Raw genomic sequence first — 15,784 nt, 5'->3', positions numbered from 1 at the left:
GAGGGTGCAGGCAGCTAGGTACAGAGTCCTATAGACCAGCGGGGTGCCCTGACCTGTGTCCTATTTTAAGGTCTATCTCTGAGTGTTGCATATGGTATACTCAGGTTGCATGCTGGCAGCCAGGATGGAGGCAGGAGCTGGTGAGGATAAAGGCAGAGAGGCCAGCCAGGAAGGAGGCCAGGTCCCAGTTAGAACAATACAGTAGGGGCTGTGAGAAGTGGGAGGTGTAGAGGCCAGCAGGCCAAGGCTGATCTACAGAGGACAGGAGGTAGGCAGTGCCTCCTCACAGAACAGGTGACCCTTGGGTTAAAGGCAGGGAGGACATCTGACCTCTTCTCCATCACCTCACCCAGGAGCACATCTGCTGACAGGAATCAATACCTCAAATTTAAGGTGTTCACTCCCCCAGCTTGCAAAGGAGAACAGCAGCTAGCTGAACTATCAATGCTTCCAGACACAGCCCTTGGAACTTTACCTCCTTGGCTTCAAAGCTGGGTACCGGTGGCTCACGCCCGTAATCCTAGCTACTCAGGAGGCACAGATCAGGAGGATTGTGGTTCAAAGCCACAAAGAAAAATAGTTGGCAAGACCCTATCTCAAAAAAAAACCCTTCACGAAGAAGGGCTGATGGAGTGGCTCAAGGTGTAGGCCCAAAGCTCAAACCCCAGTACTGCAAATAAAGAAAAAAAAAAAAAGGCCAGAGTTTCCTTCATCTGGCTGCCCATCTAATTATTCAGAAGCAAACTGTATTTGGAGTGAGTGACGAGTCTGCACTCCACCTTCCCCACCCCATACTGGCCAGCCCTCAGCACACAGGCTGGGATCCCGGGCCTGACTTGGCTGCCCCTCCCCTACTGTGTCTGAATGTCTGGATGCACTGCCCACGCCCTCCCCCTCCCTCCTAAAGCACAGCTCATTCCAAAGCTGTGGGTGGCTGGGGGCCTTGGGGACTCCTCCCTTACAAGGTTCTCCACGCAGCAGTTACACATTGTTGGACAATTACTGCAACTTTAATGGGTTCTGTGTGTTTATGCTTCCTTGAAAAATGCTGATGTATCTATGCACACAGTTAATCTCCTTGATAACAATTTTCAGGGGAATGCTATGGGAGGGGAATTCCTAATAGGGGATGGAGCTTCATTTGGAGCATTTTCTACAACTCCACATCCCAAGGGAAAGTAAAGCTTTTCCTGGAGTGTGAACCACTGATGATGACTTAGGAATAGCTTCGAAACACTTGGCAATCCATGATGGTTTTCACGGATTTTCCCAAATACCATAGAGATGAATGCCCTATGTCTTCTGAATCTCTAGTTATCCATAAACTCTATACAGCTCACAAAATGTCCCAGGAATGGGGAGCCTAAACACAGATGCTCCTGTGTGTGTAGACCTCCTGCCTGAACCAGGCAGAGAGGTCTAGGAGCCAGTGTTGTCATGCATTTCCAATGAACCATCCAACCTTCTACTGTTAATTCAGTATTCATTACCAAAGCAGACTCCTTTAAAATAAATAACCTACCTATAGAAACTAAGTGCCTCTGGCAATTATACTGTGTTGTATACTGTTCCTCAAAAATCCATGCCCATCTGGAACCTCAGAATGTGACCTTATTTGGAAATAGCGCCTGTGCAGATATAATTAGTTAAGATGAGGTCATACTGGAGTAAGGTGAGCCCTACCCAGTGACTAGTACCTTTATAAGCGATCAGAGACACAGAGACTCCCAGAAAGAGAAGACAGCCATGTGAAGACAAAGACAGAAAGTGGACTGATGCAGGAGCATGTTAGCCAAGGAACACTGAGGATGCCCAAGAACCAGAAGTTGGAAGAGGCAAGGGGAATTCTCCCCCAGAGCCCATGGAGGGAGCATGACTGCCAGCAACTGGACTGCAGACTTCCGGACTCCAGACTGGGAGAGAACGAATTGCTGTCGTTGTAAGGCAGCCAGTCAGTGGTAATTTGTAACAGCAGCACTAGGAAACCCATACGGCAATGGGTGGAAAATCTGAGTAAGGCTCTTTCCTATGCAGTCCCAAGGCCTCATCTTAGCAAGGTCCGAGTGTCTCATGCAAAGACTGGTGAGGTTGCGGATGTGTCACTGGAACCCCAGACCTCTGGCTGCTGACGGGTAGGTTCCACTTTTTGTCTTATGATGATGGGTCCTGTTTAATTTTTTTTTTCAAATATATTCCCTTTGCATCAGAGTACACTCTGCTTTCACACACTGCAGTAAAGTAGAAACAGAAAACCAAAACAAGCCACATCTAGCCATCTGCCTAAAGGAAGGAAATTAAGAGAGTAAAATTACAGCAGTTGACCATGTTCCCCAACAGACCTTAATGAACACACCATCGCTGTCTCTAAGCAATCAGTCCGTGAAGCCTGGCACTACAGAGCCAAAGCTGACTGGGACAGGGAGTTAGTGGCTCCTATCTGTAATCCTAGCTACTCAGGAGGCAGAGATCAGGAGGATCGCGGTTCAAAGCCAGCACAGGAAAATAGTTTGCAAGACCCTTCTTGAAAAAACCCATCACAAAAAAAAGGACTGATGGAGTGGCTCAAGGTGTAGGCCCTGAATTCAAACCCCAGTACCACAAAAAAAAAAAAAAAAAAAGCTAGCAGAGGCCAGTCCATGCTGAATTTCCTGTTTATAACCATCACTTCAACTCTTTTAAAGAGTCACTTCACAGTAGACTACCTCTATCAAACATTTTTTACTTTGAGGTTAAAAAAAAAAGTATGTATTGTGGATTGACTAAATCAACCTATTTAACACTTGCACTATTTTATATACTTACCATTTTTGTGTGGTGAAAACACTTAAATTCTGTGTAACAATTTTCAAGCAAATAATACACTGTCACTGTTATTAAATATTAGCCATTCCACAATGTATACCTACTTCAAAACATGTTGTACACCATTTTTATCAAATGAAAAATAAACAAAATAATATTTGTAAATTGTGTTTGAAAAGATACCACCAAGGAATGAGAAAATGTTTGCCAGTCATATTTGATTGGGACTTACAGCTATGAAAAAACTATTACAGCTGAATGATAAACAATTAATTTTTTTAAATGAGCAAAGGATCTGAATAGACATTCTTCCAAATGGCCAATAAATACATGAAAAGATGCTCGCTATCACTAGCCATTTAGGAAACAAAAAAACATCAAGCCACCATGAGATATCAATTCACACCTTAAACAACGGCGAAAATCAAAATGGCAGGGCAACCTCATATACTGCTGGTGAGAAATGCAAAACAGTTCTTCCAAAAGTTAAACAAACAGCTATCATATGATCCAGCAATTCTATTCCTAGACACACACTCAAGAGAAATGAAAACATAGGTCCACACACTAACTTGAATATAATTGTTCATAGCCTCAAAGTAGAAACAACTCAAATGTCCATTAACCAAGAAATAAATAAAAACTATAACTTAGCTATACTATACAGTGGGATATTACTCAGCAATAAAGAGAACTGAAGCATTGACACATACTGCAATATAGCTAAACTGTGACAGCATTATGCAAAGTGAAAAAAAGTCACAAAGGACCACATGTCATAAAATTCTGCCTCCGTGAAATGCCCCACTTGGTTACCAGTTGTCTAGGGTTGGAGGCAGAGAGATGATTGGGGGTCATGGATAAGGAGTATGGGGTTTATTTGGGGGGTAACAAAACTTCTCTAATGTTGATTATGGTGACAGATACAAATTCACAATATATGAAATGCTACTGGATAAGCTATATAGTATGTGAATTATATCTCCTTTAAATCAACAAAAAAGAAATTATGACTGTGGTCCACCAGATCCCATAGGCCATCAGCACATGGAAGTGGTTCCCTTCCTGTCACAGTGAGCACAGGGGCATGCATCCACTGCACAGCAGATTTCTGGGTTCTGGGAGCCAGTACATCCTTTACTTCTTGTCCTGCATAGGATCCAGGGCTAGTCCTAAGGAGCTTCCTCCCCAGGCCCATCCCATCCTCCTTCCTAAGCAGTGCCACAATCTGTCTTTATCTGCAGTTTTATTCTTGATGGTTTCCATTACCTAGGTCAACTGTGGTCCAAAAGCGTTAAGTGGAAAATTCCAGAAATAAGTCATAAGTTTTAAATTGCATGCTATTCTGAGTAATGTGATGAAATCTCACACTTCCCACTTCACTGTGCCAGGACACGGCTCTTCCCCTAGTCTAGCATGTCCATGGTGTTTAGACTGCCTATCTACTGGTCACTTAGTCATCTCAGCTATCAGATCAACTGCTTGAGGTGTGGCAGTTCTTCTGTTTAGGAAACACTTACTTTAACAGATAATGGACCCAAAACATGGGAGTGCTGGTACTGGCAGATCAGATATGCAAAGAGAAGCTGTAAAGTGGTTCCCTCAAGAGAAAAGGTAAAAGTTTGTCATAGCTCTGTGTGTGCAGGAAGAAAACACAATGTGCACAGGACTCTGTACAGCCTGTGGTTTCACTTATCCCCTGCAGGTAAGAGGGAGCTACTGTATTCCACTTTTTCTTCCGTTCAGTTTCTTCTAATATTCCAGCTCCAACTTTCCCACAAGGATCTCTTCACCTCTCTCTTTGAACACCTTTTACCTTTGTTAATTCTCTTTTCTTGGGCTGTCGGAGCCATCTACCCCATAGGTCTGGCTTAACAAAAAACATGCCTTAACCATGGAATAAGTGTCAGCATCAAAGTGATTTAAGGCTCACAGTGCAGGCTGAACACAGAAGCCAGGCAATCATCTGCATTATCAATTTCATTAAACTCCTGTATGTCCAGTAAAGCACAAAGATGTCTCTAAAGAACAGCATGGACCCTACTTTCTTCTAGTCAGTACAACCAAAGCTGACCAGTCTCCTGCTCCTTCAGGCAGCATAAACCCTATGGCTATTTACCTGAATAACCATACACATAATACCACTTCTGTGCCAGGAACTGTCCTGAGCACTTTCCTGGCACTAGGAACCATGGATTCAAAGAAGAGGGAGGGCACAAATCACTCACAAAGAGCCACTCATCTATCAAGGCTACCAATGTGTGTGTCCAGGTCTCTAGGCTGTATGACCTCAAAGGCAAAGGCCAGTTCACCTTTGTATCCACATAGCACCTGGCATGAAGCTTTCTTTTCTTAAAAATTATCATCGTGCAGCCAGACATTAGGGTGCACACCTGCAATCCCAGCTAAGGCTCAGCAGAAGGATTGAGAGTTCAAGGCCAGCATGGGCAACTCAGCAAGATCCTGTCTCAAACTAAGACATAAAAAGCTGAGGCTATAGCTCAGTGGTAGGGCATTTGGCTAGCATTTGCAAGGCCCTGGATCCAAACCCTGGCATCAAAAAATAAAATTAATATATATATTTAAAGGCTATAACATGATGTTTTGATAAACATAACCATTATGAATGATTTTACTATAGTCAAGCTAATTGACATCCATCATCTCGATTTTTGTTGTTACTATGATTTTGTTTTGTTTTTGGTGAAAGTACCCAAAATCTAGCCTCTTACAAACTACAGTATAGGATACAGTTTTACTACCATATTAGCTATTATCCTCATGCCACCTGTTAAACCTTAGATTGATCTATTTGTGGTCTCACTCATGTTCATTGCAACACTATTCACAAGACCCAAGATAAGGAGTCAACAGAAGTGTCCATCAATAGATGAGTGGGTGAAGGTAATGATAAATAAACACAGTGGAGCACTATGCAGCCTTTAAAAAGAAGGAAATCCATGTATCATAACTCCCCATAGTTTGCTATTAATATATGCGAATTTTAAGTGTCAAATTTAGATAAAGGAAACAGAAGGAAATTCTGAAATTTGTGATAACATGGATGAGCCTGGAGGACAATACGCTAACTGGAATAAGCCAGTTTTAGAAAGACACACAGAATTACTAATGGGCAACCATGCTGTGGTTTGAGCAAGCCAACTTAACGTCAGCACCTTAACTCTTCAGTGTTGAGAGGTGGGGCCGATGGAAGGCGTCTGGGTCAGGGAGTGAAGCTCTCCTGAATGGCTTATGCCTTCCTCCTGGGAATGGGTCCCTTATCAGCCCCACTTTTCTCTTTACTGCATATGTCTGCTTGAGGCAGTGTAAGACCTCACCAGAAGTTGAACAGATGTCTGCACCATGCTGCTTCTTGTCCTCCAGAACTGTGAGCCCAAATAAACTCCTATTCTTTATAAAATTCCCAGTCTCGAGTATCCTACCACAGCAACAGAAAATAGCCTGAGCCCACCCGAAAATATGCACATTCGCAAAGAGCAAATTCCATGAATCTTACCTGCCTGCTTCTCATTGCCAGGGAGGTGGTAGGCTTTAGGACAATTAAAGGTGGGGTGCAGAGTGCTAGGGACACACAGCAGACTCAGTGAGAAGGGCAGCTGGCCAGGGAGGCAGATGGGCTCCAAAGAAGTAACTAGAAGATACTGACCTTGGAAAGAAGCTGCTGACTGAGGGCTCTTCCCCCGGGGTGTGGAAACCAGGAGAGGGGAGAGCCGAGACTGCTCCAGGACAACTCAGGACAACGCGCTCCGACTTCAGCGCGTGTTGCCACCAAACCCAGGTCACCACGCCTCCCCCAGTCTCAGACTAAGCCGTTTTTGGTCAGTGCCATAGAATGTGTACCTCAAACGAGCTCCCAGATGATATCTATGATGATGATTCAGGGACCAGACTTTGAAAACCACTGCTCCTGGGTGTTCTAGCCATAACGCCTGCTGAAGTTGTGCTGGTATTTCCTAGACACGCCACACCAGGTGGGGTCACCATTAGAACCAATTTAGCTAAGTTTAAACTGGGCTGGGCTGCTGGGCTGGAGGTGTGGCTCAAGTGGTAGATTGCCTGTCTGGCAAGCACTACAGCTCTGAGTTCAAACCCCAGTACTGCCAAAAAAAAAAAAAAAAAGGTCTGCTGAGGTTTCTGAGAGCAAGCAGTACAGATCCAATCACTTTGCAAAGAAGATGTACACTCCTTACAGTTGCCTACTTGCCTTCTTTGATAGACTTCACTCTCTGCTGTTGGAGGAAGAATAAACCATCAGGAATCAAGTGGGTTTTCCACTGCAAATCCTTTCAGGAACCCAGCCCTCCCAACAGCTTCTAACTAGGTAGTGAGGGAGTTGAGTGATGAGGTCGGTTAAGAGGGAAACAAATTCACTCTGAACTCTAATTCACCTTATCAGGTGATTCTGATAAGGACTTCTAGTGAGGCTTGCTCACACTTTTTGTTGAGAAAACTAATTTGAATAAATTAATGTGTATGATTATAAGTTTGATCATTTTATTAAAACTAGGGCATACTGGGATTTTAATGGTTATACAATTCCTTAACTACAAAAGTATCCTCAACTTTTAGAGAAATGGTAATTATGGAGAGGAAGGTTATGTTTAACTAAGAATTAGCTGCATCTAGGAGAATGTGTTAAAAGTACTAAGAATCTACAGCAGGTAACCAATGAAAGAAAAAAAAGCCAAGGAGAGGAATCAAAGGCCACGTAGCCAGTGCATCTAATTCTGCTTTGCAACTGCAAGAGAAGTGTGAAGACTTACTGTGCTCTTCACCCAGGTCTACCAGTAGTCTGCCTCAAGCAGTATAAGTACCTTGTCCCATGGCAAAGTCCCACCCAGACAGGAGCATTTTCCTAAGGTACAATAAACACTCACTTGATCTGATCTAAAGTTAACAACAACTGTGATACAAAGTATCCTTTATCTAAAATGCTTGGGACCAGAAGTGTTTCAGAGTCCCAATTTGTTCAGATTTTGAAATATATGCATATACATAATGACCTATCTACGGGATGGGACTCAAATCTAGAACCCAAATTTATTTTTAATTCCCCTTAAACACACAGCCCAAAGGTAATTTTATGCAATATCTTTAGTGTACCTTCTTTTTGACTGTGACCTGTCACATGAAGTCAGGTATGAAATTTTCCTCTCATGGTGTGAAAAACCATCCGAGAGCTGGGTGTGATGGCATGGGCTTGTAGTCCCAAAAGTAGGACAACTGAAGTGGGAGAATCACTTGAGCCCAGAATTTCAAGACCAGTCTTGGCAACATAGTAAGACTCCATCTCAAAAAACAAAATAAAAAGCTTTCAAGCTGAGATGAGAAAGCCTATGCCTAGCAGGTGTGAGGCCATGAGTTCAAACCCCAGTACAACCAAAAGAAAAAAAAAGTTTCTAATTTGCATTTTCCAGAATTTCTGATTTGGGGGTTAAGAATATTCAACTTGTATTTTGATTTTTCACTGTAAAGCCATCATACTCAGATAAAGTGCTTATTGCTCAGAAATGAAAACCTAAGAGGCCTGACACTGGGATATGCTTCTCATCTCTCCCTAGATTATCTGCCTACAAACATAGGCACAAGATGCCTGACAAGCTCGTCACCTACTCAACCCTTGGTTTCCTTCAGGGAGACAGGAGTGAGGGCCCTGGGGTTGTCAGATGCAAACTAGCCTATGAAGAAACATGTCATATGTCTAGCAAAGGAATAGTGACACATTCACACCCCCAGCAAAGCCACGCTAATAGGCCACACTGTTAGTGTGAAAATCCAAGGGCCCTCCCCAACCTGGACTGTGTCCAAATCGCAAACCTCAGGCTTGGTTCAGTGCTCAACCACTGTCCTTTAATCTTTGTGCCAGATTACAGCATATTTTATTATTAATCCAATAATTGAGCATTATTTCTCAATTGCAGATCAAGTTTTGATTTTCTGCATCATGGAATTCACTCTGCAGTGGAGTCCCTTGTGGCTTTTTAGGTGAAGTATCCCTTGGAGAGTTACAGCAATTGAGAATATTGCATGTGTCATTTCCTTGAAGCGTGTTTCCCCTGAGCCAAGGGATGGGGGAAAGAACAAGCATCACTCCAGGACACTGTTTCAGTTTTAGAAGCAGCCTTTCTCCGCAGCTAGCCATCAGTGCTGTTTTCAGAAGCACTTCCTCCTGAAAACTGTCTCACCTTCTGCAGTATTACAACACAACTGCTGGTGTTCAGTGCACATCTGTCTCACAGAGTCAGTGTCTCTACCCATGAGCTTGTTCATTTCGGAACATCCCACAGCTGGATAGTCGTTCTTTGGTATCTACTTCTCATAAATGTGTTAAAATGCATACTTACCTGAGTATCAAAAATGACACATAAGGTGCTTTTTATCCAATACTCATTCTTTCTAGAAGACACTGGTTATCCCTTAAGTGGTTACAACTCCAATCTCAAAGGCAAACGGTTCTAACACCCTCAGGATTAACAACAAGGATAATGAATAACCTTGAATGTGTACACTAGTGCATTTCTTCTGACTGTAGTTTACTCATGACAACAAGATACAAGTATATTAAAATAAAATACTGGTGAAGATTTGCAGGAATAAGGGAGTGGTTCAAGTGGTAGAGCACCTGCCTAGCAAGTGTGAGACCCTGAGTTCAAACCTTAGTACGGACCAAAAAAAAGTGTTTGGGTCTATGATCAAGCAGTCTCATTGAAACAGCAAAGTTACCTTCCTCCATTACCCAGAATCCCACAACAGAAGTGTTCTAAATGGCTCCTGGGGTGAGGTGGAGGGAGTACCAACAGTTGTGGCGTAGGCATAAAAGTAAACTGAAAATTCATGTCCAACATTGTCACTTCAAATACCTCCTCCCTGGGACCAGACAGTTGACACAAACCTTACATGTAGCAGGTCCAGCCTCCAGCATCTACATCCCTCACTCTCAGGGTGTTAGCTGCATTCCAAACACCACTACCCAGACCCACATGGGGCGTGCTCTGGCTTCCAGGGAGTGCCAGCCCACAGATGTTAGAAGTCTTCATTGCAAGTGGAGAGAGACACGAGTGCAACTTCAATGGGGCAGGAGAGAAAAAAATGTAAAACATGGCTGAACTTTGCTTGCATATAGACAGGATGATAGATTTTTCCCAAGTCAGAGCTCAGATTTGGCACAGAAGACTCCTCCCTGTGCAGGAATTTGTCATCTACACCTGCATACACACATTCTCACACGCACAGCCTTCCGGACATCAAGGCAATGGTACAGCTTCTTTCAGCATCTCTTCCTAAGCCCTCTGCTCACAGAGTCCCCCATCTCAGAGTTTACCTGAAACACCCAAAATAAGACCTGTCCCTTGAGGATATTCAAGAGTCATCCTTCCCCAACATAAGGACGGACTCATGGTCACAAACATGAAGCTCCCAACATTTGAGCTCTCTGGAAAAACTGTGCTATACCTACAGCTACTGCTAGAGGTCCCTCTACTTCTGGAAGCTACTTCTGGGTGCTAATTCCACTTACAGCAAGAAACTCTAAGTTCAAGAACAGTCAAACTAAAAGGGCTGGTGTCTCCTTTTTATCTATTTCCTCCTTTATATGGTTTCAAGGCACAATTTTGGAGACTTTGTCTAAAATAACAATATTGGGGCTGGGGGTTCAGTCTCCAGCACAACATAAATAAATTAAATAAATAAATACTATCAGCCTCTGATGACAAAATGGCAATGCTTACTTTTGTTTTAAGCAAACCAAATGGAGATGACACTTTATTTTACTGTCACGCCCCATATAATATGAAGGAGCTGAGGCAGAATATAACAGGGGAAACAGGAGCCAGGAATTCAGAGATAAGCATTGTATTAACGAGTAGCTTGATTAAAAGCACACCAACTGGCCAAGCACGAGGCTTATTCCTATAATCTTAGCTACTCGGGAGGTGAAGATCAAGAGGATTGTGGTTCAAGGCCATCCTGGACCAACGACTGGGCATGGTGGCAAGTGCCTGTCATCCCAGCTACTCAGGGAAGCACAAATAGGAGGACGGAGGCCCAGAAGTAAACACAAAGCAAGAATCTACCTCAAAAATAACCGTTGCAAAAAGACTGGTGGAGCAGCTCAAGTGACAGAGTACCTGCCTAGCAAGCACAAGGCCATGAGTTTAAACCCCAGCATCATCTCACACACACACATACACACACACACACACACACACACACACACACACTCAAAAAAAAAAAAAAAAACCTGTAATCCTAGTTATTCAGAAGGCTAAGATTGGGAGGATCACAATTTGAAGTCAGCCCAGGGAAATAGTTTGAGAGAATCCTATCTCCAAAATAACCAGAGCAAAATGGACTGGAAGTGTGGCTCAAGTGGTAGAGCACCTGCTTTGCAAGTGTGAAGCCCCAAGTTCAAACTCCAGTCGTACCAAAAAACCAAAAACAGTTCTCCCTCTCTGATCTTGCTCACTTGCCCAAATGATTACTCTGCCCTGGGAACGGAACAAGAATGTCTTTAAAACAGGCACTTATTCTGGGAACAAAATATTTGGTAAAATAACTCCTTTGATCACAAGTGTGCTTACAAAGGAAAAATATTTGTCTTAAAAGGAAGGACACCTGCTTATGAGGAGCATCTGGAAACCCACCTTTTGTTTGAAGAGATGCTCAAGGAAAATAGACATCTATGTCACAATGACCCAATTTAGTAAACCAACGAGACTCAGTGTCTGTTCGCCCAACTGATAATGTCAAAGCAGCACTGATAGCAAGAATGACTGAATGGACAGGTGTCCAGAAGAAAGAAGAGCACTAGTCCTAAGGCAAATGTAAGCCAAACCCCCAACCCACTTTTTCACCATAAATACCACTGCTGTTGGCACGCTCCGTGCACCTCTTCTCAGGTATACGTGCACCCGCAGGTGACATATGCCATCCTTTCCTTTTCTTTACTTCACTAGTAAACTTTCATCTCTATCTGATGTGTCTTGAAATTCTTTTTTGTAATAACATCACAATCCCAGTACCCAAGGACCAAGTAGAGGTCACCTCCCTTTCTGAGGCTTTCTAGGAGCCTCACCAGTTCTAGTAACAAAGCCAAAAGATCAGAAACAAATGACAGGGCTGGTGGAGTGGCTCAAGCAGTAAAGAGTGCCTGCCTGGCAAGTGTGAGGCCTGAGTTTAAACCCCAGTACCACCAAAAAAAAACACAAGTTAATAATATTGAAACACAATCCATCTGTGTATGAGGATAGTAAAATGAGACACACTGTAAGCTGATAAATAATAGGAGCAGGGAGAGAGAGAAAGAGTAAGTAATTTGATTAAAGTACAATATACACATGAGTGAAATACCAAGGCAAACCCCCTTGAACTAAATAATACACACTTAAAAAATGAAGGGCAGGCTGGAGGAGAAGCTCAAGCAGTAAGAGCGCCTGCCTAGCAAGCCTTGAGTTCAAACCCCAGCACGGCCAAAAAAAAAAAAAAAAAGTACAAGAAGGTAGAACAAGTCTTCTCTGGGGGTGGTACCAGTGGGAGAGGGAGGGCAAAAGAGAGGGTGAAAGAGGGCAAAAATGATGGCTGAAACTTGAAGACAAGTATGAAAATAGAACAATGAAACCTGTTAAAATTGTTCTAAGAAGAAGAGAGGGGAATGTGGAGGGGATGAATTTAATTAAGATACATTGTAAGCACCTATGCAAATGTCACAATGAAACCTCTCTGTACAACTAATACATGCTAATAAATAAAAAAATTTTAAAAATCTTTGTCACATATTTTGATTACATAGTTATTATTACAACTGGTTAATGTGGACACCACTGCAATTTGAACAAGAATCGGCCATGCAGTAGGAAGGATCTTAAGTAAGAGGTCTCCAGTTTCCTCCACAGCCCATCTGTGAGCCAACTGGAACCCATTCAAAAGGGAGGACACATAAACCGTGACCTCAAGTGAAATTACGATGCAAGGAAGAGGAGATTTTATGGGTCTCCTGGACTGAGCATCCTGCTCGGGGTAATGAAGCTTAAGAGATATTTTTCTACTTAGGACCATATCCTAATGTATTCATTTTTACGATGTCGTATTTTAAATAAGATGATTAATATCTCAGGCAGTCAAAAGTGAGCCAAATAATTAAAACTATTTTCCCTTTAAAAACGAGTTCTGTTTTCCTGTGAGCTTGTAAATGCAGGGACAGTAAGCCCTTACAATGGTGCAGCTCCAGCTTGGCCTCACAGGGTCCTCCTACCAGGAATGCACCCTGGCTGCCCACACCTTGGCCATTCTGCAGGTACACGTGGCTCTGGGCTGGCTGCAGCACAGCTGGGCACTATGGGCCCTCCAGACTTGTCACCTGGAGATATGCCTTGCCCGACTTCAACATAAGACACAGAAGAACTGGCATGATAACCTTAGAAACACATGAAATGGTTTCAATTGTTCCTGGTCTTATATAATAGACTTTGGTAGTCACAGAATGCCTCTGATTTTTACCAAAAGGGGTACAACCCTTGAGCAAAGCCATAACAAAGGGATGAATGGAAGGGTTTTCCATGAGTGTGTGATGTGGTAAACACTTACCAAACAAGACTTCAACTCTCATGCCCTTTGGGCAGTAAGTCTACAGGAAAAAACTAGAGAGCAAGTTCTCACTGTTTGACTGCCAGAATCAAAGTATGAACAAAGGGGCTAGACTATGAATAATACTAAAGGAAAATGGAAGTGAGATATCTGACAAAGAAAGGCCAACAGGGCAAAGTAAAGCTTTCAAAATCAAGAAGTCAGCCAGGCACAGTGGCTCTCTCCTGTAATCTCAGCTACTTGGGAGGCAGAGATCAAAAGGATGGCAGTTGGAGAGTAGGCAGGCAAAAAGTTCCTGAGACCACCATCTCAACCAACAAACCAGGTGTGGTAACTAACATGTGCCTGCCAAACCAGCTATATAGGAGACATATGTGAGCTGGAACCCAGGCAAAAACTGGAGACCCTATGCAAAATATAAATAAAGCAAAAAGGGATGGGGGCGTGGCTCAAGTGATAGAGTGCCTGCCTAGCAAGTGTGAGGCCCTGAGTTCAAGCCCCAGTACCACCAAAAAATAGATAAGTCATTCTGGGCCATTCTCTTCTGTGTGTGTGTGTGTGTGTGTGTGTGTGTGTGTGTGTGTGTGTGTGTGAGAGAGAGAGAGAGAGAGAGACAGAGAGAGAGAGAGAGAGACAGAGAGAGACAGAGACAGACAGAGACAGAGTGCCCAGCACTCTTTTCCTACTGTTCCCCAAGCTCACAGCCATGGCCTGTTCCACTAAGCAGGTCTCTTACTCTGGACTGAAAAGGAGTCTTGAAGTTGAAAGATAAAGGTTAGACTGACATCTAAGCAACAAGATCACAAACAGAGCACTTGACCCAGCCCAAGTGCATTGCAGCATTTCTGACCTCACTGCATACACCTGTGCATGGTGTGACACAGTGAGGTGAGCAAACACCTGGCTGGTGTCCCTACCACCCTTGGAGACCTGTCCCCAGAGTCCACACTGCCCTAGTCACCACCCTGACTGGATGTAACCCTGAAAAGGAGATTCAAACAAAATCCGTGCAAAATGCCTCCTTGCAAAAAAATACAAGATATTCAAGAAGATGCTGTGTGACCATGTACGTAGCAGGTACTGATCACCAAAGCAAAAGACAGAAGCCAAGGGTCCCACCAAAAAGAACAAAATAAAACCATAATTCCTGACTAACAAGTGATGTAACTTCCAACCCCCTTCCCATTGCAAGCTATAAATATAGCCACATTCTGTAAAGCCTTCAGGGCACATTTTCAAGATTGCTTGAATTTGAGTTTTCCAGGCTTATACTCCTAATTAACAATTACATTAATTTCTCAGCTAGGTTGGTTTTATTCTTGGCTGAGAGTATCAACCTTAACTGTATCTGCAACCAACTTGAGTTCCTTTTAGTGGGCAACTAGCAGAGTCACAGGTCCTGGGATTTAGGGTGAGCACATCTGGGAAGGAACATTATTCTGCCCACCACACAGGTGTGTGTTGTGCCAAGACTCAGCTTTAATGAAGATTAGTCCATGTGTTTGTCCATTCATTCAGAGATGCTGAGCCCCTGGTTCCACAGTAGAAACTACTAAGAGTCAGGAAGGAGCTCCCCACTCTTGGATACAGCTAGAGCCAGGAAAGGGGAGGAGCAAGGAGGAATTATTTTCTAGGCCTTGGACACCTTGGAGATGGGGTGAAGGAGGCATGGGAAGCAGGGGGTATGGCATGTGCAGAGTGGTGGAGAGCAGGAGCTCCAGGGACCTCCAAGGAAGGTCTAGGGCTGTAGCTCAGTGTGCAGGAAACCTGGACTCACTATGGAGGACCCAAGGTTTAAATAAGACATAACACATTTCCAAACTGAAAAGGACAAGTATGGGTTGCTAAGGGTGACCACATGTGAGGTGCTGACAAAGTCAAACATTGATCAATTATTAAGAGGTGAAGTCAAGGCGCTGGTGGCCGGTGCCAGCATCCTAGCTACTTGGGAGACTGACATCAGGAGGATCACGTTTTGAGATCTGAAGACTGGGGTTCGAAGTCAGTCCAGGCAAATAGTTCTTGAGACCCCCATCTCCAAATTAACCAGAGAAAAATAGACTGGAGGTGTGTTTCAAGCAGTAGAAGGCCTGTGTTGCACGTATAAAGCCCTGAGTTGAAACCTCAATTCCACTAAAATAAATAAATGAATAAATAAATAAATAAATAAATAAATAAAATAAAAAGAAGTGAAGTCAAGTAAGAAGGATCTGAGATCCTGAGCCATACAGCAAGCTTGTGAATATCTTTAAAAATCAGAATTACCAAAATATTAATGGAAAACAAATAACACTGCAACAGATTATAATCTGTTGATATATATAATCTGTATGATAATATAATTCTGATCAGGTTTAAAATATGAGTTTATCCAAGATAT

At 43.2% G+C, this 15,784-nt stretch overlaps 1 protein-coding gene and 1 long non-coding RNA gene across 6 annotated transcripts in view; one reads left to right on the top strand and one right to left on the bottom strand.

Annotated features, from left to right (window-relative positions):
• Atp10a (ATPase phospholipid transporting 10A (putative)) overlaps positions 1 to 15,784 on the bottom strand; it is a 199,275-nt gene that overhangs the window by 163,514 nt on the left and 19,977 nt on the right. The gene's annotated exons all lie outside the window — the stretch shown is intronic.
• LOC141419213 (uncharacterized) lies at positions 1,744 to 11,037 on the top strand. The gene is made up of 2 exons (XR_012443876.1): positions 1,744 to 2,132; positions 8,745 to 11,037. It is a non-coding gene; the product is annotated as an uncharacterized lncRNA (long non-coding RNA).

The sequence above is a fragment of the Castor canadensis genome, chromosome 19, assembly GCF_047511655.1.
Source record: "Castor canadensis chromosome 19, mCasCan1.hap1v2, whole genome shotgun sequence".
In the NCBI taxonomy this organism is placed as follows: Eukaryota; Metazoa; Chordata; class Mammalia; order Rodentia; family Castoridae; genus Castor; species Castor canadensis.
This window is presented reverse-complemented; position numbering and strand designations above follow the sequence as displayed.